Genomic DNA, 12,455 nt, shown 5'->3' on the forward strand with positions numbered 1-12,455 from the left:
ACATTGTTGTTTGCTTATATTCATGATTCAATAGTTTGATTCGGGAGAATGGGGAATCTAAATTGTTACAATAGCTTTCAATGCTCTCTGGATTATCTTATTCATATCGTAAAGATTTTCTATACAGAACCAGTAGAGCAAATATTGTTGAAATTAGTGAAACTGTTGAGGTACTTATTTTTTAATATGGTTTCTATTCATTCAGTAATTGCAGTTTATCATAACATATCGTACTTTATACAGGCGAAATCACTAATTATATCAGGAACAGTTAAAGCATTTAGAAAGGACATTCCTTGGTTTTACATGGGTTGCAAAAGGTGTAACTGGAAGGTTCGACCCACATACACTATAAATGACAAAGATGATGGATCGGGTATGATTGAAGAGAGGGAAAGTTTTGAATGTACGTCTGATAGATGCCGAGGGCAAAATACTGATGTTTTGCCAAAGTAAGCTACAACTACATAACACTACTTTTAGTTATCTTTTATATTCTTATATTAATGTTGACTTAATAATCATATAGGTTCAGAATTCCTTTGAGATTTCAAGATGATACTGGAATTGTATCATTGACATTATTTGATTGGGAAGCTAATAAGGTTTTGAATCAATCTGCAACAGAGTTGTATGAAAAAAAATAAAGATGTATGATTAGAAGTCTTTTTTTTTTTGTAAGTTTTTTTATTTGCTTCCAAATGTCTGTTAATGAAAAAGGTGTTTGATTTGTTTTCAAAATGGTGATTTGGATGTTTTGCTCGATTGGAAATTTGCAATAAAGATCGACATAAATGATTACAACATAAAAAACAGTTGTTTCATTTATGGTATTTCAAAGCTAACAGACGATGATAGCATCTTGAATGAATTGGAGATGAGATTTGCTGCTCAACAGGTGATGAATATCATTGGCAGAAACTATCATCCAATTTAGTCTCAAATCTTTGTGAGTCTAACATTATTTTATGATTTATTAGGCAGCTTGCCGAATCAGAATCTGTAAATCTTCATTCAGTGGATTTCAGTTCTCAAGGGAAGTTAAAGGTATCATAAATGCTACCTTCAATGTAGTTTGTAAATTTAAATGAAAGCAATACTTCTTAAATTATCATAACTGACTATTATCTAATTTGAAGGATGTTGTATCATGTACTGGTGAGAATGCAACACCCTCCGATGTGGATAAGAGCACAACAGATAGTCCGGAATCACAAGAGAAGTTGTATGAGAGAAGGCTTGGCAAAGGAATTGATCGGAAACGTGGTTTTGAAGGTAGTTATGATGCCGATCAGGAAAGGAAAGGATCGACAACCAAAACTTTAAAATTCCAAAACTTGAAAAGTGATATTCTTGGTTTTGATGAACAATTACATTCAAACTCCTATTTGGTATTTCTTTTGTGATTGGATTTTGGTTTGAACAAACATTTCTGAATTGGTGATTTGATTATGTTATACGCTTTATTTGTTATTTGTTTTGGATTTAATATTAAACTTGTTTGCATGACTACATAATTGTGTTCGTTTTGCCAATCACAAGTTTTAATGAGAACGTTCTTCTCAGAAGTAGGCAATGAGAAGGGAGTACTCTGAATCCTTCTAGGCCTTGATTAATTTATCCCACAACCTCTGCATATTGCATGCAGAGCTTTTGCCTTGTCTATACAGAGCTCTGAAGTACGAGGAGTTTTACTTCAGAGTAATTTCAAGAGTACAAGTTTTGTAATAAAATTATCTACACTTGGAAGATAAGTCTAAGACTTGGAAGATAAGTCTCTAGATCCCCTTTGGTTGGTCTTGTTTCTGCATATCTTTGCATGTGGATGTTTTTTTGAACCTTCGAAAAATATTCCAATCCATAATAAAGGAACCAGAGAGGATGTGGTTGATCTTCATGTTTAACAAGAGGGTCTCTAGTTGTAAGTATTTAACTTTTTTTTGACCCAGAGGCTCTGGATAGACGAACCAAAGGATGTGGTTGACCAGCGGGCCTTAAGTTGCTCTTGCTTTTGGTTGGTGAGTCTACAGGGCTCTGGTCCTTAACAAGTAAAGGAGCTCGGGTTGGTCTTGCTCTGTATGATGCAAACTTTGCAATGTCTTCTTTAAACGGGACCATACAGAGCCTTCCTAGGTTAGACCCTGTGTATTATACTTCAGAGTAATTTCAAGAGTACAAGTCTTGTAATAAACTTATCTACACTTGGAAGATAAGTCTAAGACTTGGAAGATAAGTCTCTAGAGCCTCTTTGGTTGGTCTGGCTTCTGCATGTCTTTGCGTGTGGATGTTTATTTAAACCTTTGAAAAATATTCCAATCCATCATAAAGAAATTAGAGGGGATGTGGTTGATCTTCATGTTTAACAAGAGGGTCTCTAGTTGTAAGTATTTCACTTTTTTACCCAAAGGCTCTGAACAGACGAACCAAAAGATGTGGTTGACCAGAGGGCCTTTAGTTGGCCTTTCTTTTGGTTCGTGAGTCTACAGGGGTTCTAGTCCTTAACAACCAGAGGAGCTATGGTTGGTCTTGCTATGTATGATGCAAACTTTGCCATGTCTTCTTCAAAGAGGACCATGCAGAGCCTTCCTAGGTTCGACCCCGTGTATTACACGAGGTATCTTAAATGAAGAAAACTCTCATCGTTATGAACACGTGGTGATGAACCGGTTTAGGTACATTTCGGACAAAAAAGTTTACAAGTGTTAATGTCTGCGAAATTCAGAGTTTCTTCACTAACTCTGAAATTTTTTCCAGCTTTGTGGGTCTAAATGTAGAATGCCGTTGGAAACCTGGATCCTCGATTGTCAGACCTGCATCCTTGGTAAAGAGCTTACAGACTTTTCTCCATAGTCTGAGAAAAAGACTGCATAGTTAGAGCTTATAAGTCTGGCGTAGTAGTTTCCAAAGATGAGAATGCAGATTTCGGATGGGCTATGCCTAGGAAAGAAGATTTCAAAGTTGGGGTGACGTAACTCTGAAGAATGACTTCACAAGCTTAAACTCCACAGGATTGTAGAAAACTATACAAACCAGACCTCTAGGTCTGAAAATAAAATTCCATACTTTATTCCTAAACCTGACAAATAGACTTCAGACTACTTTCCAGACTTTCAACCAAACTTCATACCTTCCATCTTTTAATTTATTTTATTAGCCTACTTCAGATTTAGATTTAAATGTACATTTAAAATTCAAAATTCAAAAATTCAGTCATTATCGGTTGTAATCCCTATAAAATCGGAAATTTGTTTCAGAGATGTTTTCATATTCCGATTTTCCATCATGGGACGTGGTTTTAAATTGTGGTTCAATTTTCGTACTTCTCATCACTCAGATTGCCAACATTTCTCACCTTCAAAGAACAACAACCAACACGAATTGCTTACCTGTTCTAAGGTATGATAACTTGGATACACTTCGCAACTTCAGAATTTTCATTAATTGATAAACTCAAAACTTTAGTCATTATCGGTTGTAATCCCCATAAAATCGGAAATTTGTTTCAAAGTTGTTTTCATATCCCAATTTTCCATCATGGGACGTGGTTTTAAATTGTGATTCAATTTTCATACTTCTCATTACTCATATTGCCAACATTTCTGACCTTAAAACAACAACAACCAACACGAATTGCTTATCTGCTGTAAGGTATGATAACTTGGATCGACTATACAACTTTAGAATTTTGATTTATTGATAAATGTTTTTCCTTCTACAGAGTAATGCATGTGAAGAATGTTACATTGATCAAAGATCTTGACATACAAAAGGATGACTTCACTATGAAGGTTAGAATCATTCGCTTATGGAATCAACCAATGTTTAATAATCCTGCTGAAATATATTCCATAGAGATGATATTAATGGATGAGCAGGTACATTCTTATTTCTTTTTAAAGTCTTCAGTATTGTATTCATCATATTTTCTTATTATGTCAACTCCTTAATATCTTCACATTATTACTACTCATTCCTTTTTCATTTTTATGTTTTCAGGGCACTAAAACCCATGCGAATATTCTACATAAATGGGTGCCTAAGTTTAGAAGTCTATAGAAACCCATGCGGTCGTTCTGCTTCACGAATGCAAATGTATGAATTCTAATTTGCTATGCCTCAAATGTTTTCTAAAAACTCATTTTACATATTTAGTACAAACCGTTGCCTAATAAACATTTGATGTATTGTTACTCATTTCTCAGACTTAGCAGACTAATGAACTGCTTATTTCCCCAATGATATTTTGAAAAGAACTTCTAATCGTATAAAGCAACTCATAAGTACAACTTTAATGGGATTAACAATTCTGATACTTTTCCAGAGTTAGGATAACAATCTTGATACTTTTTCTCCAAACTTACAACACTACTATAGTGTCGGTTTCCAGAGTTTTTGGTTCCCTTAACTCTTTTAATATACAACTGTAGTTTGTTACGCTCCAAATGTTTTCTCAAATTCATTTCACATACTTAGTACAAAACTGTGAATAATTAACCTTCGATGAATTGTCTCTCATTTATCAGACTTAGCAGATTGCTGATATGTTTCTTTCCAACGATAACCAACTGCATTATGTTTTGCAGAGTTATATTGTGTAGTTATTTCTTAGACTTAGAATAAAACTCCCATACTTTTTCTCCAAACTTACAACATTGCTATAACGTTGGTTTTCATAGTTTGTAGGGTTCCTAAATATGTTAATGTACAAGGTTGAACTATGCAATATGGTTTTCCAACTATTTATCATTTCTGGTCTTCTATATTTAATAGTTAACAATCTAAACTCCACAATCGTACATGAAACAACATCCTTTCCATAACATGGAAGCGACATATGTTATTTTAAGTGATAAAATTTCTATAAACTATTTTAAATATAGCATTTATATTAGCTTTAAGTTTTCTTCATAAGCAAAATATGCTATCTGAACATGTATATAATACAAGTACTAATCTAAAATCCAAACAAGATTAAGAAAAACTTTATTCGTGTGGAAAAAGCTATGAACAATCGAATGATGGATGGTTTTGAAGGATGCATCTGACATTGGAATTTGAATCGACATCTTCAACAACATCAACTACTCAATCGTACTCTCTTTATTCTTGGGGAGAATATGGCAGGAGCAGTCTCTTTGAAAAATAAATTCTCGGTTGCAATTTGGTAGATTCACAACTTCTATATTATGCAGTATGATTTCATCTTAAGACTTGTAAGTCTTTATTTATAAATGTATTTCCCTGCTCCATTAAAAGAAGTATTATAGATATATCAAAATTAAAACAAGTTCATATGTAAAATGTGTTCCAAAATAATATGAATATATTGAAATTAATATCAAGAAATTACATATCCTTTTCCTTATGTTTCTAAAACCCAATAAAACCAAACATATTCTAAAGAACACTAAAAAGGAAAGTTGCAAAGAGTTATAGAAATGAAGAACATATAAATATTAAACATTCTATTTACTGATATTAACACCTCCGGTAATACCTTATTAGCGATGTGATTATTACAAAAGAATTTTAAAGGAATGAAGCCTGGTCCGATGCAATCACCCTTATTTTCAATATCATAAGAAAGAGAGTGAAAGCATCGAACCATGCAATATCCCTCACAAACCACTACTTGCTCCCTTCTATGAACAGACCATTGATTTCGTCTTCTTCTTCTTCTAAATCCTAATATTCGTTCATGTATGTTTAATCTGCACATACAGAACAATATGTGTGTGTGGGTATATATAGAGATGAAGAGAAAGATAAAGAGTCGCGTATAGGGTGAGATGTATTGGAAACTGTAAGGGCATATATAGGTTATATATATAGACTTTAAAAAGTGACGGTTGAAATGACCTCCTAAAGTTTGAAATAAGTTTATGCCTCTTTCAAATCCGGTTAATGAAGAAATAACTTTTTTTTTTACTTTTTTGACCTGTTTTTCTTATTAAATTGTATTTACTTTAATAATAGAAGAAAAATACCGGATCAAAAGTAACCTTTGAATATTCAGATTCAATATTTGTAATCTGAAATAGTTTGCACTTTTGATTATGTTCAATTATAAGTCTGAGTGATGGTTGTGACTTTATTATGGTAATGATCAATGTAGGAACTTCGACTGTGCAGGATGCTTTTCCGAATAAGAAACGTTTTCACATTGACATACTTAGGAGTTATAAGTCTGTTAATTACAGAGTTGTAACTTTGTTAATAGCAGAGTTGTAACTCTGATGTGTTCAGAGTAGTAGCCTGGGCGAACGTTATGCAGAGTTCCAGTCCAAAACTATGCAAATATTACATCACTAAAATCAAACTACAAATAAAATTGACCTCTGGGTACACAAGTCTAAAAGAAGCTGTAGACAGCAGTTGAGTTACTTTTGTCCCATTCATACGTGTACACCTAGAATCTGAAGTTTGATTTTCCAAATTTACAAATCTGTCCGTTCAAATTCCCTCTAGACTTAGGAAAAGATGACTCAACTTATCTTCTCCCATACTAGAAAGAAATCTATGATATGTTCTTGAGTAAGAGCTCTGTCACTTGATGTGTTTCAGATTTCGCCTCTATACTTAGACGAAGAGGATTAAGATATTCATCTCCCAGACCAATGAGAGGTTTTGCGGGAAATTCTGAACCATGTGCGCATTCCATGGGAGTAGGAGGCTCAGAGGCTCTCCATGTACTATAAAGAGGCTCTGTGTCTGGAATGAAGCTCTGCATCAAGCACTTAATCATTTTGGCGCTCAAGCCTTCATCTTCCTTAGAATACAGCACATGTTCTATCTATGAAACACTTAACTCTTAAGTAAGAGCTTTATCTCTTCATGTATTCCAGATTTTCCCTCCAGACTTAGAAGAAGAGGACTATCATCTCCTAGGCTACTTAGAGGTCTTGCAGGAAAGTCTGAACCATGTGCACATTCCATGGGAGTAGGAAGCTCAAAGGCTCTGCATGTACTATGCAGAGGTTCTGTGTCTGGAGTGAAGCTTTGCATCAAGTACTTAATCTTTTTGGCGCTCAAGCCTTCATCTTTCTTGGAATACAGCGAGGCTCTGTCTATGAGACACTTAACTATTGAGTCAAAGCTCTATCTCTTGTTGTATTCAAGATTTTCCCTCCAGACTTAGAAGAAGAGGACTAACATATTGATATCCCAGGCTACTTAGAGGTCTTGCGATGTATTCCAGATTTCGGCTCCAGACTTAAAAAGAAGAGGATTAAGATGTTCATCTCCCAGGCTAATTAGAGGTCTTGCGGGAAACTCTGAACCATGTACGCATTTTGTGGCAGTAGGAGACTCAGAGTCTCTACATGTACTATGTAGAGGCTCTGTATCTGGAGTGAAGCTCTGCATCAAACACTTGAGCTTTTTGGCCCTCAACCCTTGATCTTCCTTGGAATACAGCACGAGATATGTATATGAGACACTTAACTCTTGAGTAAGAGCTCTGTCTCTCTTGATGTATTCCATATTTTGCCTCCAGACTTAGAAGAAGAGGAGTAAGATATTCATTTTGCATGCTAATTAGAGGTCTTATGGAAACTCTAAACCATGTGCGCATTCCATAGGAGTAGAAGATTCAGAGGCTATGCATGCACTATGTAGGGGCTTTGTGTTTGGAGTGAAGCTCTACATCAAGCACTTAAGTATTTTGGCTCTCTGGTCATTAACTCTGACAGGAAAGTCTGAACATTAACTCTAAAACACAAATCTGGAAAAAACTCTGAGAAACAGTTTGCTAACTTCAGTAGCACTTACACGTGTACATTACGGTTTCCAAAACCGCCTCTTCCATGTAAACATTTGTTTCTTATAAAATTATTGTCCTCACAGACTTCTTCTGTTTCCAACTACATTAAGAATCGAATGTTTAAAACAACTAACTAAGTGATTCCATTTTCTTTTGCTTGTTCTTTCTAACATTTTCTTACCAACTGACTTCATGCACTCATTTCTTATTGAAGGATTAATTTTTTTACAGATCTATCAAAAAAATGGATTCCATGGATGCTAAAGAAAGGAGAAAATTTAGAAAGACGGTTTTGAATAGTAGTAAACAGTCATTCAATTCTATGTCATCAAACATTGAAGGTATTTGAGTTAATAGAGTTTTGAATTTGATGTTCATTGAGGGAAATATTATTGATACGCACTAATTATTTAGTGCTTGAACATCATTTTCTTCTATTTTAAATCGGTCATTTTCTATTTATATCCCAACTTTGAGTCATTTTATCTCTTTTCTCTGTTTTAAAGCTAAAATGAATGATTGACCTGTTTCTGTTAGATAATGGACTAATATGGATTTATTTTGGAAAGGTTGAAGTTGTTTGATGCTGTGCGAATGTGGCAGCATGACCTGATGGTGGAGAAATAGAAGAGAAAGGACTAGAAGTTGACTGACAAGACTATGTCTGACTTTTGAAAGACTTCTTATGTTTAAGACAACTGTGTATTTTGTAATTAGCTGGAACTTGTTGGCTAATTTAGTTACTTTAAAACTTTAAGTTTTACTTTATTGTACTAATGGTTAATTTAGAACTAAGTTGAAGTGAATTGTCTAAAATACCCTCATCTCATCTCTAGTATAAATAGAGATGTTAGGTTTAGTTTTTAGATCATCCTCTCTTCCATTTCTCAAGTAGATTATCTTACTACTTGAAATATATTTTATCTCTAAATATTAGTAATCTTTTGGCTAATTTCAAGTTCTCTTTAATCGCTTTCTTTATTTACTTGCTCTTAAATATTCCGTCATTTATTTATTATGCTTACTTGCATTTTATTTACGTCATTTATTTATTACGCTTTTTGCATCTTATATTCTGTCATTTAAATTCCGTTATCTACTTTCCGTTATGAGTAGCTAAATTTATTAGCTCGGGTGTATGACGAAAAGGGTGAGTTTGTAAATCAAAATAAGGTAGACCCTTTTATGTAACAACAATGCTTCATTATTTCATTCCAATTTAAGAAGTTTTTAGAAGTGTTTAAAGCATTACACATCAACATACCTCTTGTTGAAGCAATTAAGCAAATGCCCAGTTATGCCAAGTTTCTCAAAGACATCTTGAGCAAGAAAGAAAAGCTAACCGAATATGAAACTTTAGCTCTGACCGAAGAATGTAGTGCTCTTCTGACCAACAAGATACCTCCTAAGCTTAAAGACCATGGAAGTTTTACTATTCCCTGTTCTATAGATGGAAAGAAGATTGGAAAAGCTTTGTGTGATTTAGGTGCTAGTGTTAACTGTTGGTCCCTTGAGGGTCTAAAAGATAAGTAAAACAGTTTGTAGAAGGGGGTGAATACAAACACAATATTTTCAAATTTAAAATGTATATTGATAAAGAAGATCAATCCAATTTTTGCAAGACTGTTTGCAGAAAGATATGGTAAGAAAACCTATCTAAAAAATCTTTGGTTACACACAAATTCTTAGCAAATGAGAAAAGAAATGTTGTAAGAAAAGTTCCTTTACTTATGCTAGGAAATGCTCAAAGTAAGAATTAGGTTTAGAGAGTGAGTTGCGTGCACTCTGCATGGAGAAGAAACGCTTATATTTATACCCAGTGCATTAAATTTTCATTTAATGCAAAATGGTAGGGTTAGAGTGCGGGTCAAGCCTTAAGAGGAAGGCTTGTCCTATGCTACAGTGAATAATACAAAAAGCACTATTCATGAGCAGACATCCTTACCTAAAGTTGGTGGGCAATAGAGTCAACTAGTCAGCTCCGTACCGTACCAACGTTTAGAAGGGTATGGGTTGTCCTTTGTGTGTATGAGGACAAGACAACAACAATCGTGCTAAGCAAGCTTCCTTTGATCGCTGATGCTGGAAAAACCTGGAGGTCTCTTCAGCATTCGCTGAGGCTTGAGCAGTCTTCACACATATGTAGACAGGCTTGTAATCACTGAGTACCACTTCAGATCACGTACTCGCCAGTCCCTAATCTTTAGTTTCAGTCTTCAACATTAGCTKAAGGTTCTTTGGTGTGAGTGTTGTCTTCTTGAARTATCGTTGTCTCTKATTRAATTACAATACAAGTTCTTCAGCGATCACTGAACAGGCTCAGTGATGATCGCTGAAACTGAAAAGACAGAAACATAAATACAATGTATAAGTGAAAAGGGATTATCATCAAATCACTGAAAGAGAGGATCAACAATCTCCTCCTATTTGATGATAACAAGACTACATAAAGAAAGGTGTCTTATCAAATAATAGTATGGAAAAGTTACATGTAAAGTGCATGTCCCTTTTTACTATTTTGGGATCTTTTTCAGTGAGTCAGTCTCTGCCTGAGAATTTTCCTTAAGTTATATCTAAGAGAAAATTACAAGTATGGAAACTGAAACTGAAAGCTTATTCGCTGACTTATAGATTGTCAGTGAATGTAAAAAAGTAACATTGGAACTCATAGACTTGTGTCCCTATTACTTTTTTCAGGGATCTTTTTTAGTGAATTACATGAAAAACTCATTTTATTATCATTGGTAATATTACAAGTAGTTCAGTACATGTCTAGTGCTTACAGACTATAAGAATAATAACTAAAAGTAGACATAGTACAAGAAGTTACAGGGAAAAGTAGATTGTTGTTACAAAGAGAAACTATTCTAGAACAATTAGATCTATGTAGCTAGGTACATCTTCACCAAGGTTTCTTCGACGTAGGCATTCCCTTCATATCTTCAGATCAATGACTTTTCCAGGCATGCTATCATCTATCCAGAGCAAGAGGTAAACCAAATGACCCATTGGACATGGATGTAGCTCTGACATTCTATGAAATCTGATTTCACCTTCATAGTCAAGGAATATAACTCCTAACACAGGTTTAAAATGCACAGCATTGGATGTATAGTGTAACAACTCACAATTTCCATGTATAGATAATCCACATAATCATATCCATAAAACAAAATGTAATATTGTTTACAAAAGATGGGCTAACAAAAACTTTGTTTAATACATTTATGTGCATCTAAATATCATCGTTCAAACTTTCCCCTTGTATCTTGCGATGTATGATGACCTGCAAAATAGGTTAGTCCAACAACTGAGCATTAGACCCAAAAGGTCTAGTGAGTGTACAAATCTCGTACAAACAACATACATTCCAAACTAACAGTTTAGAATCAAACTTGTACAAATACAAACATTTTATCTATAATTGTTAAAGAATCTTTTCCTCTCGCGGTTACACCGCCATGTATTACATCTCTCATGCGGTTACACCGCCATTTCATCTCTCTCGCGGTTACACCGTTATTTCATCTCTCTCACGGTTACATCATCATTTCATCTCTCTGGCGGTTTGACTCTATGACAAAACTGATAGTGGGACTTAATCTAATTTAGCCGGATAAGGAATCCGATCATCATTGTCCGGATATCAAATCCGGACAATGACTTAGAACAAAATGAGGTAATCCAAACACGGCTTGAGCGGTTTAGCTCTAAACCGGTTAATACTTTTGAGTGATTTAAGGTTACATCAGACAACCTTTACCCGGTTTAGGGAGTAAACCGGATGACGCTTGGCCGGTTTAGAAATTACATCGGGCGAGTCTTAAGCGATTTAAGATGAACCTGAACACTTCTTGTCCGGTTTAGGTTATATCCGCAGAACACCTTGTCCGGTTTAGGTTATATGCGCACAACACCTTGTCCGATTTAGGTGGAATCCGGACAGCACTTGTCCGGTTTAGGTTATAACCGCACAATATGAAATGTAAATCATAGTAAACCAGTTCCAATAACTATAGAATTGTATGCAAACAAGTAATACTCAAAGTGTAATACACTCACCTTAGAATCAGAAATCTTAGCTTTATGTTTCCTCTCTTTTTAGCCGATGATAAAAATGAATAAGCTTTTGATCCAAAGAGTATGTAAACTTTATTTATAAAACTCCATTTACTACTTATAGTAATATGGAAAAAATTTGGGGGCGGTGCATACCACCGACTCCCTTTTCTCCCATCAAACCTTTAAATAAAAACTAAGTGCACACTCACACACTCGCACTTGGAGACATGTCAAGCATTGCTCAACGTGTTTAGCTATATTCTTCTTCATACTTGGCCACCAATAATGTTGCTTTAGACCCCGATGCATTTTATTTGTATCTTGATGAATTACAAAACGTGACTTATAAGCCTCAATCAAAATACGTTTCCTGAGATTACCATAGCATGGTACCCAAATTCTGTTCTAGAAATTCCAAACTTATCTGTCATCTCTCACCAATTCAAATATTAATCCACCCAAATCTTTCCTGTTTGATCTTATCTTCCTTCATGGCCTCATGTTGAAACTCTTGTAATTCTTCCTGAATACTTGGTAGTAACTCGACCCGTAGAGCTATAGCTTTGATAGTTCTACTTTTCTCTTATCGGTTTAATGCATCAGCCACTATGTTTGCTTTTCCTGGGTGATA

This window comes from Cynara cardunculus (genome assembly GCF_001531365.2).
Source record: "Cynara cardunculus var. scolymus isolate 2C chromosome LG 4, CcrdV1, whole genome shotgun sequence".
NCBI classification, from domain to species: Eukaryota; Viridiplantae; Streptophyta; class Magnoliopsida; order Asterales; family Asteraceae; genus Cynara; species Cynara cardunculus.